Source organism: Amia ocellicauda, unplaced genomic scaffold (genome assembly GCF_036373705.1).
Source record: "Amia ocellicauda isolate fAmiCal2 unplaced genomic scaffold, fAmiCal2.hap1 HAP1_SCAFFOLD_64, whole genome shotgun sequence".
Classification (NCBI taxonomy): domain Eukaryota; kingdom Metazoa; phylum Chordata; class Actinopteri; order Amiiformes; family Amiidae; genus Amia; species Amia ocellicauda.
This window is the reverse complement of record NW_027102994.1, coordinates 382,501-400,815: the sequence shown is the minus strand read 5'-3', so window position 1 is coordinate 400,815 and position 18,315 is coordinate 382,501. Positions and strand designations below refer to the sequence as shown.

General features: G+C 43.5%; 15 non-coding genes and 1 pseudogene across 15 annotated transcripts; all 16 read right to left on the bottom strand.

Annotated features, from left to right (window-relative positions):
* Positions 1–487: 487 nt before the first annotated feature.
* LOC136740727 (uncharacterized) lies at positions 488–596 on the bottom strand (annotated as a pseudogene).
* A 1,055-nt stretch (positions 597–1,651) lies between these two features.
* On the bottom strand, positions 1,652–1,770 carry LOC136740380 (5S ribosomal RNA). Its single transcript, XR_010813216.1, has one exon. It is a non-coding gene; the product is annotated as a 5S ribosomal RNA (ribosomal RNA).
* Positions 1,771–2,825: 1,055 nt separating this feature from the next.
* LOC136740625 (5S ribosomal RNA) lies at positions 2,826–2,944 on the bottom strand. Its single transcript, XR_010813450.1, has one exon. It is a non-coding gene; the product is annotated as a 5S ribosomal RNA (ribosomal RNA).
* A 1,066-nt stretch (positions 2,945–4,010) lies between these two features.
* LOC136740431 (5S ribosomal RNA) lies at positions 4,011–4,129 on the bottom strand. Its single transcript, XR_010813266.1, has one exon. It is a non-coding gene; the product is annotated as a 5S ribosomal RNA (ribosomal RNA).
* Positions 4,130–5,184: 1,055 nt separating this feature from the next.
* Positions 5,185–5,303, bottom strand: LOC136740430 (5S ribosomal RNA). Its single transcript, XR_010813265.1, has one exon. It is a non-coding gene; the product is annotated as a 5S ribosomal RNA (ribosomal RNA).
* A 1,055-nt stretch (positions 5,304–6,358) lies between these two features.
* LOC136740578 (5S ribosomal RNA) lies at positions 6,359–6,477 on the bottom strand. The gene has a single exon (XR_010813406.1). It is a non-coding gene; the product is annotated as a 5S ribosomal RNA (ribosomal RNA).
* Positions 6,478–7,543: 1,066 nt separating this feature from the next.
* LOC136740375 (5S ribosomal RNA) lies at positions 7,544–7,662 on the bottom strand. Its single transcript, XR_010813211.1, has one exon. It is a non-coding gene; the product is annotated as a 5S ribosomal RNA (ribosomal RNA).
* A 1,066-nt stretch (positions 7,663–8,728) lies between these two features.
* Positions 8,729–8,847, bottom strand: LOC136740531 (5S ribosomal RNA). The gene has a single exon (XR_010813360.1). It is a non-coding gene; the product is annotated as a 5S ribosomal RNA (ribosomal RNA).
* A 1,066-nt stretch (positions 8,848–9,913) lies between these two features.
* Positions 9,914–10,032, bottom strand: LOC136740544 (5S ribosomal RNA). Its single transcript, XR_010813373.1, has one exon. It is a non-coding gene; the product is annotated as a 5S ribosomal RNA (ribosomal RNA).
* A 1,055-nt stretch (positions 10,033–11,087) lies between these two features.
* LOC136740642 (5S ribosomal RNA) lies at positions 11,088–11,206 on the bottom strand. Its single transcript, XR_010813465.1, has one exon. It is a non-coding gene; the product is annotated as a 5S ribosomal RNA (ribosomal RNA).
* Positions 11,207–12,261: 1,055 nt separating this feature from the next.
* Positions 12,262–12,380, bottom strand: LOC136740302 (5S ribosomal RNA). Its single transcript, XR_010813140.1, has one exon. It is a non-coding gene; the product is annotated as a 5S ribosomal RNA (ribosomal RNA).
* Positions 12,381–13,435: 1,055 nt separating this feature from the next.
* LOC136740530 (5S ribosomal RNA) lies at positions 13,436–13,554 on the bottom strand. The gene has a single exon (XR_010813359.1). It is a non-coding gene; the product is annotated as a 5S ribosomal RNA (ribosomal RNA).
* A 1,066-nt stretch (positions 13,555–14,620) lies between these two features.
* On the bottom strand, positions 14,621–14,739 carry LOC136740543 (5S ribosomal RNA). The gene has a single exon (XR_010813372.1). It is a non-coding gene; the product is annotated as a 5S ribosomal RNA (ribosomal RNA).
* Positions 14,740–15,794: 1,055 nt separating this feature from the next.
* Positions 15,795–15,913, bottom strand: LOC136740301 (5S ribosomal RNA). Its single transcript, XR_010813139.1, has one exon. It is a non-coding gene; the product is annotated as a 5S ribosomal RNA (ribosomal RNA).
* A 1,055-nt stretch (positions 15,914–16,968) lies between these two features.
* On the bottom strand, positions 16,969–17,087 carry LOC136740493 (5S ribosomal RNA). Its single transcript, XR_010813325.1, has one exon. It is a non-coding gene; the product is annotated as a 5S ribosomal RNA (ribosomal RNA).
* Positions 17,088–18,153: 1,066 nt separating this feature from the next.
* On the bottom strand, positions 18,154–18,272 carry LOC136740392 (5S ribosomal RNA). The gene has a single exon (XR_010813228.1). It is a non-coding gene; the product is annotated as a 5S ribosomal RNA (ribosomal RNA).
* Between the last annotated feature and the right edge of the window lie 43 nt (positions 18,273–18,315).

Sequence of the window (18,315 nt, the reverse complement as noted above, 5' to 3'; positions counted from 1 at the left end):
ACCAGAACCCAATATTATTGGCGAGTCGGGTAGTCCATCATCACAGTTCGAGGGCAGGCATCATTTCAGTAATTTCATCCCGTTGCATTCACATCCGTGCCTTGAATGAGATTGAATGTGATCTTTGCTCTCAAGTATGTTCCCAAGTTTTACACTTTCGTGCTTTGCATGAATGGGAATGGAACCGTGTGTGTTGAATGAGGCTCCTTGTGAGCACTGAACTTTGTCCGGTGGAGTTCCTTTTTGTGTTGCTGTAATTGTGTCATTTCTCGATGAGAAAGATTAGGCAACATTTAGTCACTTCTAGCCATGATGCTCAATTTATTTACGAATGTACCCTAGTTACTAGGGACCGTTTACGTTGGAGAACAAGATCTATTGTATGCCTGTGTATTTGGGGAAGTCAAATCTGAAATAATGATGAAATTGCGTGTATCCAAAGTTAAAACTCGTGATTTGTCGCCCTCTGGTGTGTAAAAGATGCAAAAGCTTACAGCACCTGGTATTCCCAGGCGGTCTCCCATCCAAGTACTGACCAGGCCCGAGCCTGCTTAGCTTCCGAGATCGGGCGTATTCAGGCTAGTATGGCCGTAAGCCAGGGAGGCTGTCCCTGACGCTCTACTTAAAGGGAAGGCAATATCCGTTTCTGCCGCTCATACTTGCAAATGAACTGTCTCTCTACTCTAAAGTCCGGGACACACCAGCGCGCCGCAGACAGTCCCTGCTAACACGAAACGTTGTGGCAACGTTGTGCGTTAGCTGGGGTGCCACACCAGACCGGAACTATATTTTACAAAACGAACACATTGTCTTGATAATACAGCTGTAATTGAGTGCCTGACACGCCAGTCAAGCGCAATCTTGAGAAGGTGTGCATTTCAGTAAGGATTTCAATTGACATGCAGTATGAAACTGAAAGGAGGTTGCATCACTATGATGCATAACATTGCATGTATTGTATTTTCAAGTGTGTGCATTCATCCTGTTGTCATTTTGTTTTGAAAGCAGAAGAATCATTCAACAGGTTGCTGAGACAAATGTAAACCAGTAAAACATATGAAGAGAAATAAACCTTGAATATAAGTTCAGTTGTTTAAACATTTGACAAACTATGGTGAGGGGGTAAGAAAACACACAAATCCAGCAGCTCCTGTATTTCAATACACCAGAACCCAATATTATTGGCGAGTCGGGTAGTCCATCATCACAGTTCGAGGGCAGGCATCATTTCAGTAATTTCATCCCGTTGCATTCACATCCGTGCCTTGAATGAGATTGAATGTGATCTTTGCTCTCAAGTATGTTCCCAAGTTTTACACTTTCGTGCTTTGCATGAATGGGAATGGAACCGTGTGTGTTGAATGAGGCTCCTTGTGAGCACTGAACTTTGTCCGGTGGAGTTCCTTTTTGTGTTGCTGTAATTGTGTCATTTCTCGATGAGAAAGATTAGGCAACATTTAGTCACTTCTAGCCATGATGCTCAATTTATTTACGAATGTACCCTAGTTACTAGGGACCGTTTACGTTGGAGAACAAGATCTATTGTATGCCTGTGTATTTGGGGAAGTCAAATCTGAAATAATGATGAAATTGCGTGTATCCAAAGTTAAAACTCGTGATTTGTCGCCCTCTGGTGTGTAAAAGATGCAAAAGCTTACAGCACCTGGTATTCCCAGGTGGTCTCCCATCCAAGTACTGACCAGGCCCGAGCCTGCTTAGCTTCCGAGATCGGACGAGATCGGGCGTATTCAGACTAGTATGGCCGTAAGCCAGGGAGGCTGTCCCTGACCCTCTACTTAAAGGGAAGGCAATATCCGTTTCTTCCACTCATACTTGCAGTTGAACTGTCTCTCTACTCTAAAGTCCGGGACACACCAGCACGCTGCAGACAGTCCCTGCTAACACGAAACGTTGTGGCAACGTTGTGCGTTAGCTGGGGTGCCACACCAGACCGGAACTATATTTTACAAAACGAACACATTGTCTTGATAATACAGCTGTAATTGAGTGCCTGACACGCCAGTCAAGCGCAATCTTGAGAAGGTGTGCATTTCAGTAAGGATTTCAATTGACATGCAGTATGAAACTGAAAGGAGGTTGCATCACTATGATGCATAACATTGCATGTATTGTATTTTCAAGTGTGTGCATTCATCCTGTTGTCATTTTGTTTTGAAAGCAGAAGAATCATTCAACAGGTTGCTGAGACAAATGTAAACCAGTAAAACATATGAAGAGAAATAAACCTTGAATATAAGTTCAGTTGTTTAAACATTTGACAAACTATGGTGAGGGGGTAAGAAAACACACAAATCCAGCAGCTCCTGTATTTCAATACACCAGAACCCAATATTATTGGCGAGTCGGGTAGTCCATCATCACAGTTCGAGGGCAGGCATCATTTCAGTAATTTCATCCCGTTGCATTCACATCCGTGCCTTGAATGAGATTGAATGTGATCTTTGCTCTCAAGTATGTTCCCAGGTTTTACACTTTCGTGCTTTGCATGAATGGGAATGGAACCGTGTGTGTTGAATGAGGCTCCTTGTGAGCACTGAACTTTGTCCGGTGGAGTTCCTTTTTGTGTTGCTGTAATTGTGTCATTTCTCGATGAGAAAGATTAGGCAACATTTAGTCACTTCTAGCCATGATGCTCAATTTATTTACGAATGTACCCTAGTTACTAGGGACCGTTTACGTTGGAGAACAAGATCTATTGTATGCCTGTGTATTTGGGGAAGTCAAATCTGAAATAATGATGAAATTGCGTGTATCCAAAGTTAAAACTCGTGATTTGTCGCCCTCTGGTGTGTAAAAGATGCCAAAGCCTACAGCACCTGGTATTCCCAGGCGGTCTCCCATCCAAGTACTGACCAGGCCCGAGCCTGCTTAGCTTCCGAGATCGGACGAGATCGGGCGTATTCAGGATAGTATGGCCGTAAGCCAGGAAGGCTGTCCCTGACGCTCTACTTAAAGGGAAGGCAATATCCGTTTCTGCTGTTCATACTTACAGTTGAACTGTCTCTCTACTCTAAAGCCCGGGACACACCAGCGCGCCGCAGACAGTCTCTGCTAACACGCCACGTTGTGGCAACATTGTGGCAACGTTGTGCGTTAGCTGGGGTGCCACACCAGACCGGAACTATATATTACAAAACGAACACATTCTCTTGATAAAACAGCTGTAATTGAGTGCCTGACACGCCAGTCAAGCGCAATCTTAAGTAGGTGTGCATTTCAGTAAGGATTTCAATTGACATGCAGTATGAAACTGAAAGGAGGTTGCATCACTATGATGCATAACATTGCATGTATTGTATTTTCAAGTGTGTGCATTCATCCTGTTGTCATTTTGTTTTGAAAGCAGAAGAATCATTCAACAGGTTGCTGAGACAAATGTAAACCAGTAAAACATATGAAGAGAAACAAACCTTGAATATAAGTTCAGTTGTTTAAACATTTGACAAACTATGGTGAGGGGGTAAGAAAACACACAAATCCAGCAGCTCCTGTATTTCAATACACCAGAACCCAATATTATTGGCGAGTCGGGTAGTCCATCATCACAGTTCGAGGGCAGGCATCATTTCAGTAATTTCATCCCGTTGCATTCACATCCGTGCCTTGAATGAGATTGAATGTGATCTTTGCTCTCAAGTATGTTCCCAAGTTTTACACTTTCGTGCTTTACATGAATGGGAATGGAACCGTGTGTGTTGAATGAGGCTCCTTGTGAGCACTGAACTTTGTCCGGTGGAGTTCCTTTTTGTGTTGCTGTAATTGTGTCATTTCTCGATGAGAAAGATTAGGCAACATTTAGTCACTTCTAGCCATGATGCTCAATTTATTTACGAATGTACCCTAGTTACTAGGGACCGTTTACGTTGGAGAACAAGATCTATTGTATGCCTGTGTATTTGGGGAAGTCAAATCTGAAATAATGATGAAATTGCGTGTATCCAAAGTTAAAACTCGTGATTTGTCGCCCTCTGGTGTGTAAAAGATGCAAAAGCTTACAGCACCTGGTATTCCCAGGCGGTCTCCCATCCAAGTACTGACCAGGCCCGAGCCTGCTTGGCTTCCGAGATCGGACGAGATCGGGCGTATTCAGGCTAGTATGGCCGTAAGCCAGGAAGGCTGTCCCTGACGCTCTACTTAAAGGGAAGGCAATATCCGTTTCTGCCGCTCATACTTGCAGTTGAACTGTCTCTCTACTCTAAAGTCCGGGACACACCAGCACGCCGCAGACAGTCCCTGCTAACACGAAACGTTGTGGCAACGTTGTGCGTTAGCTGGGGTGCCACACCAGACCGGAACTATATATTACAAAACGAACACATTGTCTTGATAAAATAGCTGTAATTGAGTGCCTGACACGCCAGTCAAGCGCAATCTTGAGAAGGTGTGCATTTCAGTAAGGATTTCAATTGACATGCAGTATGAAACTGAAAGGAGGTTGCATCACTATGATGCATAACATTGCATGTATTGTATTTTCAAGTGTGTGCATTCATCCTGTTGTCATTTTGTTTTGAAAGCAGAAGAATCATTCAACAGGTTGCTGAGACAAATGTAAACCAGTAAAACATATGAAGAGAAACAAACCTTGAATATAAGTTCAGTTGTTTAAACATTTGACAAACTATGGTGAGGGGGTAAGAAAACACACAAATCCAGCAGCTCCTGTATTTCAATACACCAGAACCCAATATTATTGGCGAGTCGGGTAGTCCATCATCACAGTTCGAGGGCAGGCATCATTTCAGTAATTTCATCCCGTTGCATTCACATCCGTGCCTTGAATGAGATTGAATGTGATCTTTGCTCTCAAGTATGTTCCCAAGTTTTACACTTTCGTGCTTTACATGAATGGGAATGGAACCGTGTGTGTTGAATGAGGCTCCTTGTGAGCACTGAACTTTGTCCGGTGGAGTTCCTTTTTGTGTTGCTGTAATTGTGTCATTTCTCGATGAGAAAGATTAGGCAACATTTAGTCACTTCTAGCCATGATGCTCAATTTATTTACGAATGTACCCTAGTTACTAGGGACCGTTTACGTTGGAGAACAAGATCTATTGTATGCCTGTGTATTTGGGGAAGTCAAATCTGAAATAATGATGAAATTGCGTGTATCCAAAGTTAAAACTCGTGATTTGTCGCCCTCTGGTGTGTAAAAGATGCAAAAGCTTACAGCACCTGGTATTCCCAGGCGGTCTCCCATCCAAGTACTGACCAGGCCCGAGCCTGCTTGGCTTCCGAGATCGGACGAGATCGGGCGTATTCAGGCTAGTATGGCCGTAAGCCAGGAAGGCTGTCCCTGACGCTCTACTTAAAGGGAAGGCAATATCCGTTTCTGCCGCTCATACTTGCAGTTGAACTGTCTCTCTACTCTAAAGTCCGGGACACACCAGCACGCCGCAGACAGTCCCTGCTAACACGAAACGTTGTGGCAACGTTGTGCGTTAGCTGGGGTGCCACACCAGACCGGAACTATATATTACAAAACGAACACATTGTCTTGATAAAACAGCTGTAATTGAGTGCCTGACACGCCAGTCAAGCGCAATCTTGAGAAGGTGTGCATTTCAGTAAGGATTTCAATTGACATGCAGTATGAAACTGAAAGGAGGTTGCATCACTATGATGCATAACATTGCATGTATTGTATTTTCAAGTGTGTGCATTCATCCTGTTGTCATTTTGTTTTGAAAGCAGAAGAATCATTCAACAGGTTGCTGAGACAAATGTAAACCAGTAAAACATATGAAGAGAAACAAACCTTGAATATAAGTTCAGTTGTTTAAACATTTGACAAACTATGGTGAGGGGGTAAGAAAACACACAAATCCAGCAGCTCCTGTATTTCAATACACCAGAACCCAATATTATTGGCGAGTCGGGTAGTCCATCATCACAGTTCGAGGGCAGGCATCATTTCAGTAATTTCATCCCGTTGCATTCACATCCGTGCCTTGAATGAGATTGAATGTGATCTTTGCTCTCAAGTATGTTCCCAAGTTTTACACTTTCGTGCTTTGCATGAATGGGAATGGAACCGTGTGTGTTGAATGAGGCTCCTTGTGAGCACTGAACTTTGTCCGGTGGAGTTCCTTTTTGTGTTGCTGTAATTGTGTCATTTCTCGATGAGAAAGATTAGGCAACATTTAGTCACTTCTAGCCATGATGCTCAATTTATTTACGAATGTACCCTAGTTACTAGGGACCGTTTACGTTGGAGAACAAGATCTATTGTATGCCTGTGTATTTGGGGAAGTCAAATCTGAAATAATGATGAAATTGCGTGTATCCAAAGTTAAAACTCGTGATTTGTCGCCCTCTGGTGTGTAAAAGATGCAAAAGCTTACAGCACCTGGTATTCCCAGGCAGTCTCCCATCCAAGTACTGATCAGGCCTGAGCCTGCTTAGCTTTCGAGATCGGACGAGATCGGGCGTATTCAGGCTAGTATGGCCGTAAGCCAGGGAGGCTGTCCCTGACGCTCTACTTAAAGGGAAGGCAATATCCGTTTCTGCCATTCATACTTACAGTTGAACTGTCTCTCTACTCTAAAGCCCGGGACACACCAGCGCGCCGCAGACAGTCCCTGCTAACACGCCACGTTGTGGCAACATTGTGGCAACGTTGTGCGTTAGCTGGGGTGCCACACCAGACCGGAACTATATATTACAAAACGAAAACATTGTCTTGATAAAACAGCTGTAATTGAGTGCCTGACACGCCAGTCAAGCACAATCTTGAGAAGGTGTGCATTTCAGTAAGGATTTCAATTGACATGCAGTATGAAACTGAAAGGAGGTTGCATCACTATGATGCATAACATTGCATGTATTGTATTTTCAAGTGTGTGCATTCATCCTGTTGTCATTTTGTTTTGAAAGCAGAAGAATCATTCAACAGGTTGCTGAGACAAATGTAAACCAGTAAAACATATGAAGAGAAACAAACCTTTAATATAAGTTCAGTTGTTTAAACATTTGACAAACTATGGTGAGGGGGTAAGAAAACACACAAATCCAGCAGCTCCTGTATTTCAATACACCAGAACCCAATATTATTGGCGAGTCGGGTAGTCCATCTTCACAGTTCGAGGGCAGGCATCATTTCAGTAATTTCATCCCGTTGCATTCACATCCGTGCCTTGAATGAGATTGAATGTGATCTTTGCTCTCAAGTATGTTCCCAAGTTTTACACTTTCGTGCTTTGCATGAATGGGAATGGAACCGTGTGTGTTGAATGAGGCTCCTTGTGAGCACTGAACTTTGTCCGGTGGAGTTCCTTTTTGTGTTGCTGTAATTGTGTCATTTCTCGATGAGAAAGATTAGGCAACATTTAGTCACTTCTAGCCATGATGCTCAATTTATTTACGAATGTACCCTAGTTACTAGGGACCGTTTACGTTGGAGAACAAGATCTATTGTATGCCTGTGTATTTGGGGAAGTCAAATCTGAAATAATGATGAAATTGCTTGTATCCAAAGTTAAAACTCGTGATTTGTCGCCCTCTGGTGTGTAAAAGATGCCAAAGCCTACAGCACCTGGTATTCCCAGGCGGTCTCCCATCCAAGTACTGACCTGGCCCGAGCCTGCTTAGCTTCCGAGATCGGACGAGATCGGGCGTATTCAGGCTAGTATGGCCGTAAGCCAGGGAGGGTGTCCCTGACGCTCTACTTAAAGGGAAGGCAATATCCGTTTCTGCCGTTCATACTTACAGTTGAACTGTCTCTCTACTCTAAAGCCCGGGACACACCAGCGCGCCGCAGACAGTCCCTGCTAACACGCAACGTTGTGGCAACATTGTGGCAACGTTGTGCGTTAGCTGGGGTGCCACACCAGACCGGAACTATATATTACAAAACGAACACATTCTCTTGATAAAACAGCTGTAATTGAGTGCCTGACACGCCAGTCAAGCGCAATCTTGAGAAGGTGTGCATTTCAGTAAGGATTTCAATTGACATGCAGTATGAAACTGAAAGGAGGTTGCATCACTATGATGCATAACATTGCATGTATTGTATTTTCAAGTGTGTGCATTCATCCTGTTGTCATTTTGTTTTGAAAGCAGAAGAATCATTCAACAGGTTGCTGAGACAAATGTAAACCAGTAAAACATATGAAGAGAAACAAACCTTGAATATAAGTTCAGTTGTTTAAACATTTGACAAACTATGGTGAGGGGGTAAGAAAACACACAAATCCAGCAGCTCCTGTATTTCAATACACCAGAACCCAATATTATTGGCGAGTCGGGTAGTCCATCTTCACAGTTCGAGGGCAGGCATCATTTCAGTAATTTCATCCCGTTGCATTCACATCCGTGCCTTGAATGAGATTGAATGTGATCTTTGCTCTCAAGTATGTTCCCAAGTTTTACACTTTCGTGCTTTGCATGAATGGGAATGGAACCGTGTGTGTTGAATGAGGCTCCTTGTGAGCACTGAACTTTGTCCGGTGGAGTTCCTTTTTGTGTTGCTGTAATTGTGTCATTTCTCGATGAGAAAGATTAGGCAACATTTAGTCACTTCTAGCCATGATGCTCAATTTATTTACGAATGTACCCTAGTTACTAGGGACCGTTTACGTTGGAGAACAAGATCTATTGTATGCCTGTGTATTTGGGGAAGTCAAATCTGAAATAATGATGAAATTGCGTGTATCCAAAGTTAAAACTCGTGATTTGTCGCCCTCTGGTGTGTAAAAGATGCCAAAGCCTACAGCACCTGGTATTCCCAGGCGGTCTCCCATGCAAGTACTGACCAGGCCCGAGCCTGCTTAGCTTCCGAGATCGGACGAGATCGGGCGTATTCAGGCTAGTATGGCCGTAAGCCAGGAAGGCTGTCCCTGACGCTCTACTTAAAGGGAAGGCAATATCCGTTTCTGCCGTTCATACTTACAGTTGAACTGTCTCTCTACTCTAAAGCCCGGGACACACCAGCGCACCGCAGACAGTCCCTGCTAACACGCCACGTTGTGGCAACATTGTGGCAACGTTGTGCGTTAGCTGGGGTGCCACACCAGACCGGAACTATATATTACAAAACGAACACATTCTCTTGATAAAACAGCTGTAATTGAGTGCCTGACACGCCAGTCAAGCGCAATCTTGAGAAGGTGTGCATTTCAGTAAGGATTTCAATTGACATGCAGTATGAAACTGAAAGGAGGTTGCATCACTATGATGCATAACATTGCATGTATTGTATTTTCAAGTGTGTGCATTCATCCTGTTGTCATTTTGTTTTGAAAGCAGAAGAATCATTCAACAGGTTGCTGAGACAAATGTAAACCAGTAAAACATATGAAGAGAAACAAACCTTGAATATAAGTTCAGTTGTTTAAACATTTGACAAACTATGGTGAGGGGGTAAGAAAACACACAAATCCAGCAGCTCCTGTATTTCAATACACCAGAACCCAATATTATTGGCGAGTCGGGTAGTCCATCATCACAGTTCGAGGGCAGGCATCATTTCAGTAATTTCATCCCGTTGCATTCACATCCGTGCCTTGAATGAGATTGAATGTGATCTTTGCTCTCAAGTATGTTCCCAAGTTTTACACTTTCGTGCTTTGCATGAATGGGAATGGAACCGTGTGTGTTGAATGAGGCTCCTTGTGAGCACTGAACTTTGTCCGGTGGAGTTCCTTTTTGTGTTGCTGTAATTGTGTCATTTCTCGATGAGAAAGATTAGGCAACATTTAGTCACTTCTAGCCATGATGCTCAATTTATTTACGAATGTACCCTAGTTACTAGGGACCGTTTACGTTGGAGAACAAGATCTATTGTATGCCTGTGTATTTGGGGAAGTCAAATCTGAAATAATGATGAAATTGCGTGTATCCAAAGTTAAAACTCGTGATTTGTCGCCCTCTGGTGTGTAAAAGATGCAAAAGCTTACAGCACCTGTTATTCCCAGGCGGTCTCCCATCCAAGTACTGACCAGGCCCGAGCCTGCTTGGCTTCCGAGATCGGACGAGATCGGGCGTATTCAGGCTAGTATGGCCGTAAGCCAGGGAGGCTGTCCCTGACGCTCTACTTAAAGGGAAGGCAATATCCGTTTCTGCCGCTCATACTTGCAGTTGAACTGTCTCTCTACTCTAAAGTCCGGGACACACCAGCGCGCCGCAGACAGTCCCTGCTAACACGAAACGTTGTGGCAACGTTGTGCGTTAGCTGGGGTGCCACACCAGACCGGAACTATATATTACAAAACGAACACATTGTCTTGATAAAACAGCTGTAATTGAGTGCCTGACACGCCAGTCAAGCGCAATCTTGAGAAGGTGTGCATTTCAGTAAGGATTTCAATTGACATGCAGTATGAAACTGAAAGGAGGTTGCATCACTATGATGCATAACATTGCATGTATTGTATTTTCAAGTGTGTGCATTCATCCTGTTGTCATTTTGTTTTGAAAGCAGAAGAATCATTCAACAGGTTGCTGAGACAAATGTAAACCAGTAAAACATATGAAGAGAAACAAACCTTGAATATAAGTTCAGTTGTTTAAACATTTGACAAACTATGGTGAGGGGGTAAGAAAACACACAAATCCAGCAGCTCCTGTATTTCAATACACCAGAACCCAATATTATTGGCGAGTCGGGAAGTCCATCTTCACAGTTCGAGGGCAGGCATCATTTCAGTAATTTCATCCCGTTGCATTCACATCCGTGCCTTGAATGAGATTGAATGTGATCTTTGCTCTCAAGTATGTTCCCAAGTTTTACACTTTCGTGCTTTGCATGAATGGGAATGGAACCGTGTGTGTTGAATGAGGCTCCTTGTGAGCACTGAACTTTGTCCGGTGGAGTTCCTTTTTGTGTTGCTGTAATTGTGTCATTTCTCGATGAGAAAGATTAGGCAACATTTAGTCACTTCTAGCCATGATGCTCAATTTATTTACGAATGTACCCTAGTTACTAGGGACCGTTTACGTTGGAGAACAAGATCTATTGTATGCCTGTGTATTTGGGGAAGTCAAATCTGAAATAATGATGAAATTGCGTGTATCCAAAGTTAAAACTCGTGATTTGTCGCCCTCTGGTGTGTAAAAGATGCAAAAGCTTACAGCACCTGGTATTCCCAGGCAGTCTCCCATCCAAGTACTGACCAGGCTCGAGCCTGCTTAGCTTCCGAGATCGGACGAGATCGGGCGTATTCAGGCTAGTATGGCCGTAAGCCAGGGAGGCTGTCCCTGACGCTCTACTTAAAGGGAAGGCAATATCCGTTTCTGCCGCTCATACTTGCAGTTGAACTGTCTCTCTACTCTAAAGTCCGGGACACACCAGCGCGCCGCAGACAGTCCCTGCTAACACGAAACGTTGTGGCAACGTTGTGCGTTAGCTGGGGTGCCACACCAGACCGGAACTATATTTTACAAAACGAACACATTGTCTTGATAATACAGCTGTAATTGAGTGCCTGACACGCCAGTCAAGCGCAATCTTGAGAAGGTGTGCATTTCAATAAGGATTTCAATTGACATGCAGTATGAAACTGAAAGGAGGTTGCATCACTATGATGCATAACATTGCATGTATTGTATTTTCAAGTGTGTGCATTCATCCTGTTGTCATTTTGTTTTGAAAGCAGAAGAATCATTCAACAGGTTGCTGAGACAAATGTAAACCAGTAAAACATATGAAGAGAAACAAACCTTGAATATTAGTTCAGTTGTTTAAACATTTGACAAACTATGGTGAGGGGGTAAGAAAACACACAAATCCAGCAGCTCCTGTATTTCAATACACCAGAACCCAATATTATTGGCGAGTCGGGTAGTCCATCATCACAGTTCGAGGGCAGGCATCATTTCAGTAATTTCATCCCGTTGCATTCACATCCGTGCCTTGAATGAGATTGAATGTGATCTTTGTTCTCAAGTATGTTCCCAAGTTTTACACTTTCGTGCTTTGCATGAATGGGAATGGAACCGTGTGTGTTGAATGAGGCTCCTTGTGAGCACTGAACTTTGTCCGGTGGAGTTCCTTTTTGTGTTGCTGTAATTGTGTCATTTCTCGATGAGAAAGATTAGGCAACATTTAGTCACTTCTAGCCATGATGCTCAATTTATTTACGAATGTACCCTAGTTACTAGGGACCGTTTACGTTGGAGAACAAGATCTATTGTATGCCTGTGTATTTGGGGAAGTCAAATCTGAAATAATGATGAAATTGCGTGTATCCAAAGTTAAAACTCGTGATTTGTCGCCCTCTGGTGTGTAAAAGATGCAAAAGCTTACAGCACCTGGTATTCCCAGGCGGTCTCCCATCCAAGTACTGACCAGGCCCGAGCCTGCTTAGCTTCCGAGATCGGACGAGATCGGGCGTATTCAGGCTAGTATGGCCGTAAGCCAGGGAGGCTGTCCCTGACGCTCTACTTAAAGGGAAGGCAATATCCGTTTCTGCCGCTCATACTTGCAAATGAACTGTCTCTCTACTCTAAAGTCCGGGACACACCAGCGCGCCGCAGACAGTCCCTGCTAACATGAAACGTTGTGGCAACGTTGTGCGTCAGCTGGGGTGCCAAACCAGACCGGAACTATATTTTACAAAACGAACACATTGTCTTGATAAAACAGCTGTAATTGAGTGCCTGACACGGCAGTCAAGCGCAATCTTGAGAAGGTGTGCATTTCAGTAAGGATTTCAATTGACATGCAGTATGAAACTGAAATGAGGTTGCATCACTATGATGCATAACATTGCATGTATTGTATTTTCAAGTGTGTACATTCATCCTGTTGTCATTTTGTTTTGAAAGCACAAGAATCATTCAACAGGTTGCTGAGACAAATGTAAACAAGTAAAACATATGAAGAGAAACAAACCTTGAATATAAGTTCAGTTGTTTAAACATTTGACAAACTATGGTGAGGGGGTAAGAAAACACACAAATCCAGCAGCTCCTGTATTTCAATACACCAGAACCCAATATTATTGGCGAGTCGGGTAGTCCATCATCACAGTTCGAGGGCAGGCATCATTTCAGTAATTTCATCCCGTTGCATTCACATCCGTGCCTTGAATGAGATTGAATGTGATCTTTGCTCTCAAGTATTTTCCCAAGTTTTACACTTTCGTGCTTTGCATGAATGGGAATGGAGCCGTGTGTGTTGAATGAGGCTCCTTGTGAGCACTGAACTTTGTCCGGTGGAGTTCCTTTTTGTGTTGGTGTAATTGTGTCATTTCTCGATGAGAAAGATTAGGCAACATTTAGTCACTTCTAGCCATGATGCTCAATTTATTTACGAATGTACACTAGTTACTAGGGACCGTTTACGTTGGAGAACAAGATCTATTGTATGCCTGTGTATTTGGGGAAGTCAAATCTGAAATAATGATGAAATTGCGTGTATCCAAAGTTAAAACTCGTGATTTGTCGCCCTCTGGTGTGTAAAAGATGCCAAAGCCTACAGCACCTGGTATTCCCAGGCGGTCTCCCATGCAAGTACTGACCAGGCCCGAGCCTGCTTAGCTTCCGAGATCGGACGAGATCGGGCGTATTCAGGCTAGTATGGCCGTAAGCCAGGAAGGCTGTCCCTGACGCTCTACTTAAAGGGAAGGCAATATCCGTTTCTGCCGTTCATACTTACAGTTGAACTGTCTCTCTACTCTAAAGCCCGGGACACACCAGCGCACCGCAGACAGTCCCTGCTAACACGCCACGTTGTGGCAACATTGTGGCAACGTTGTGCGTTAGCTGGGGTGCCACACCAGACCGGAACTATATATTACAAAACGAACACATTCTCTTGATAAAACAGCTGTAATTGAGTGCCTGACACGCCAGTCAAGCGCAATCTTGAGAAGGTGTGCATTTCAGTAAGGATTTCAATTGACATGCAGTATGAAACTGAAAGGAGGTTGCATCACTATGATGCATAACATTGCATGTATTGTATTTTCAAGTGTGTGCATTCATCCTGTTGTCATTTTGTTTTGAAAGCAGAAGAATCATTCAACAGGTTGCTGAGACAAATGTAAACCAGTAAAACATATGAAGAGAAACAAACCTTGAATATAAGTTCAGTTGTTTAAACATTTGACAAACTATGGTGAGGGGGTAAGAAAACACACAAATCCAGCAGCTCCTGTATTTCAATACACCAGAACCCAATATTATTGGCGAGTCGGGTAGTCCATCATCACAGTTCGAGGGCAGGCATCATTTCAGTAATTTCATCCCGTTGCATTCACATCCGTGCCTTGAATGAGATTGAATGTGATCTTTGCTCTCAAGTATGTTCCCAAGTTTTACACTTTCGTGCTTTGCATGAATGGGAATGGAACCGTGTGTGTTGAATGAGGCTCCTTGTGAGCACTGAACTTTGTCCGGTGGAGTTCCTTTTTGTGTTGCTGTAATTGTGTCATTTCTCGATGAGAAAGATTAGGCAACATTTAGTCACTTCTAGCCATGATGCTCAATTTATTTACGAATGTACCCTAGTTACTAGGGACCGTTTACGTTGGAGAACAAGATCTATTGTATGCCTGTGTATTTGGGGAAGTCAAATCTGAAATAATGATGAAATTGCGTGTATCCAAAGTTAAAACTCGTGATTTGTCGCCCTCTGGTGTGTAAAAGATGCAAAAGCTTACAGCACCTGTTATTCCCAGGCGGTCTCCCATCCAAGTACTGACCAGGCCCGAGCCTGCTTGGCTTCCGAGATCGGACGAGATCGGGCGTATTCAGGCTAGTATGGCCGTAAGCCAGGGAGGCTCTCCCTGACGCTCTACTTAAAGGGAAAGCAATATCCGTTTCTGCCGCTCATACTTGCAGTTGAACTGTCTCTCTACTCTAAAGTCCGGGACACACCAGCGCGCCGCAGACAGTCCCTGCTAACACGAAACGTTGTGGCAACGTTGTGCGTTAGCTGGGGTGCCACACCAGACCGGAACTATATATTACAAAACGAACACATTGTCTTGATAAAACAGCTGTAATTGAGTGCCTGACACGCCAGTCAAGCGCAATCTTGAGAAGGTGTGCATTTCAGTAAGGATTTCAATTGACATGCAGTATGAAACTGAAAGGAGGTTGCATCACTATGATGCATAACATTGCATGTATTGTATTTTCAAGTGTGTGCATTCATCCTGTTGTCATTTTGTTTTGAAAGCAGAAGAATCATTCAACAGGTTGCTGAGACAAATGTAAACCAGTAAAACATATGAAGAGAAACAAACCTTGAATATAAGTTCAGTTGTTTAAACATTTGACAAACTATGGTGAGGGGGTAAGAAAACACACAAATCCAGCAGCTCCTGTATTTCAATACACCAGAACCCAATATTATTGGCGAGTCGGGAAGTCCATCTTCACAGTTCGAGGGCAGGCATCATTTCAGTAATTTCATCCCGTTGCATTCACATCCGTGCCTTGAATGAGATTGAATGTGATCTTTGCTCTCAAGTATGTTCCCAAGTTTTACACTTTCGTGCTTTGCATGAATGGGAATGGAACCGTGTGTGTTGAATGAGGCTCCTTGTGAGCACTGAACTTTGTCCGGTGGAGTTCCTTTTTGTGTTGGTGTAATTGTGTCATTTCTCGATGAGAAAGATTAGGCAACATTTAGTCACTTCTAGCCATGATGCTCAATTTATTTACGAATGTACCCTAGATACTAGGGACCGTTTACGTTGGAGAACAAGATCTATTGTATGCCTGTGTATTTGGGGAAGTCAAATCTGAAATAATGATGAAATTGCGTGTATCCAAAGTTAAAACTCGTGATTTGTCGCCCTCTGGTGTGTAAAAGATGCAAAAGCTTACAGCACCTGGTATTCCCAGGCGGTCTCCCATCCAAGTACTGACCAGGCCCGAGCCTGCTTAGCTTCCGAGATCGGACGAGATCGGGCGTATTCAGGCTAGTATGGCCGTAAGCCAGGGAGGCTGTCCCTGAAGCTCTACTTAAAGGGAAGGCAATATCCGTTTCTGCCGCTCATACTTGCAAATGAACTGTCTCTCTACTCTAAAGTCCGGGACACACCAGCGCGCCGCAGACAGTCCCTGCTAACATGAAACGTTGTGGCAACGTTGTGCGTCAGCTGGGGTGCCAAACCAGACCGGAACTATATTTTACAAAACGAACACATTGTCTTGATAAAACAGCTGTAATTGAGTGCCTGACACGGCAGTCAAGCGCAATCTTGAGAAGGTGTGCATTTCAGTAAGGATTTCAATTGACATGCAGTATGAAACTGAAATGAGGTTGCATCACTATGATGCATAACATTGCATGTATTGTATTTTCAAGTGTGTACATTCATCCTGTTGTCATTTTGTTTTGAAAGCAGAAGAATCATTCAACAGGTTGCTGAGACAAATGTAAACAAGTAAAACATATGAAGAGAAACAAACCTTGAATATAAGTTCAGTTGTTTAAACATTTGACAAACTATGGTGAGGGGGTAAGAAAACACACAAATCCAGCAGCTCCTGTATTTCAATACACCAGAACCCAATATTATTGGCGAGTCGGGTAGTCCATCATCACAGTTCGAGGGCAGGCATCATTTCAGTAATTTCATCCCGTTGCATTCACATCCGTGCCTTGAATGAGATTGAATGTGATCTTTGCTCTCAAGTATTTTCCCAAGTTTTACACTTTCGTGCTTTGCATGAATGGGAATGGAACCGTGTGTGTTGAATGAGGCTCCTTGTGAGCACTGAACTTTGTCCGGTGGAGTTCCTTTTTGTGTTGGTGTAATTGTGTCATTTCTCGATGAGAAAGATTAGGCAACATTTAGTCACTTCTAGCCATGATGCTCAATTTATTTACGAATGTACACTAGTTACTAGGGACCGTTTACGTTGGAGAACAAGATCTATTGTATGCCTGTGTATTTGGGGAAGTCAAATCTGAAATAATGATGAAATTGCGTGTATCCAAAGTTAAAACTCGTGATTTCTCGCCCTTTGGTGTGTAAAAGATGCAAAAGTTTACAGCACCTGGTATTCCCAGGGGGTCTCCCATCCAAGTACTGACCAGGCCCGAGCCTGCTTAGCTTCCGAGATCGGACGAGATCGGGCGTATTCAGGCTAGTATGGCCGTAAGCCAGGGAGGCTGTCCCTGACGCGCTACTTAAAGGGAAGGCAATATCCGTTTCTGCCGTTCATACTTACAGTTGAACTGTCTCTCTACTCTAAAGCCCGGGACACACCAGCGCGCCGCAGACAGTCCCTGCTAACACGCCACGTTGTGGCAACATTGTGGCAACGTTGTGCGTTAGCTGGGGTGCCACACCAGACCGGAACTATATATTACAAAACGAACACATTGTCTTGATAAAACAGCTGTAATTGAGTGCCTGACACGCCAGTCAAGCGCAATCTTGAGAAGGTGTGCATTTCAGTAAGGATTTCAATTGACATGCAGTATGAAACTGAAAGGAGGTTGCATCACTATGATGCATAACATTGCATGTATTGTATTTTCAAGTGTGTGCATTCATCCTGTTGTCATTTTGTTTTGAAAGCAGAAGAATCATTCAACAGGTTGCTGAGACAAATGTAAACCAGTAAAACATATGAAGAGAAACAAACCTTGAATATAAGTTCAGTTGTTTAAACATTTGACAAACTATGGTGAGGGGGTAAGAAAACACACAAATCCAGCAGCTCCTGTATTTCAGTACACCAGAACCCAATATTATTGGCGAGTCGGGTAGTCCATCATCACAGTTCGAGGGCAGGCATCATTTCAGTAATTTCATCCCGTTGCATTCACAACCGTGCCTTGAATGAGATTGAATGTGATCTTTGCTCTCAAGTATGTTCCCAAGTTTTACACTTTCGTGCTTTGCATGAATGGGAATGGAACCGTGTGTGTTGAATGAGGCTCCTTGTGAGCACTGAACTTTGTCCGGTGGAGTTCCTTTTTGTGTTGCTGTAATTGTGTCATTTCTCGATGAGAAAGATTAGGCAACATTTAGTCACTTCTAGCCATGATGCTCAATTTATTTACAAATGTACACTAGTTACTAGGGACCGTTTACGTTGGAGAACAAGATCTATTGTATGCCTGTGTATTTGGGGAAGTCAAATCTGAAATAATGATGAAATTGCGTGTATCCAAAGTTAAAACTTGTGATTTGTCGCCCTTTGGTGTGTAAAAGATGCAAAAGCTTACAGCACCTGGTATTCCCAGGCGGTCTCCCATCCAAGTACTGACCAGGCCCGAGCCTGCTTAGCTTCCGAGATCGGACGAGATCGGGCGTATTCAAGCTAGTATGGCCGTAAGCCAGGGAGGCTGTCCCTGACGCTCTACTTAAAGGGAAGGCAATA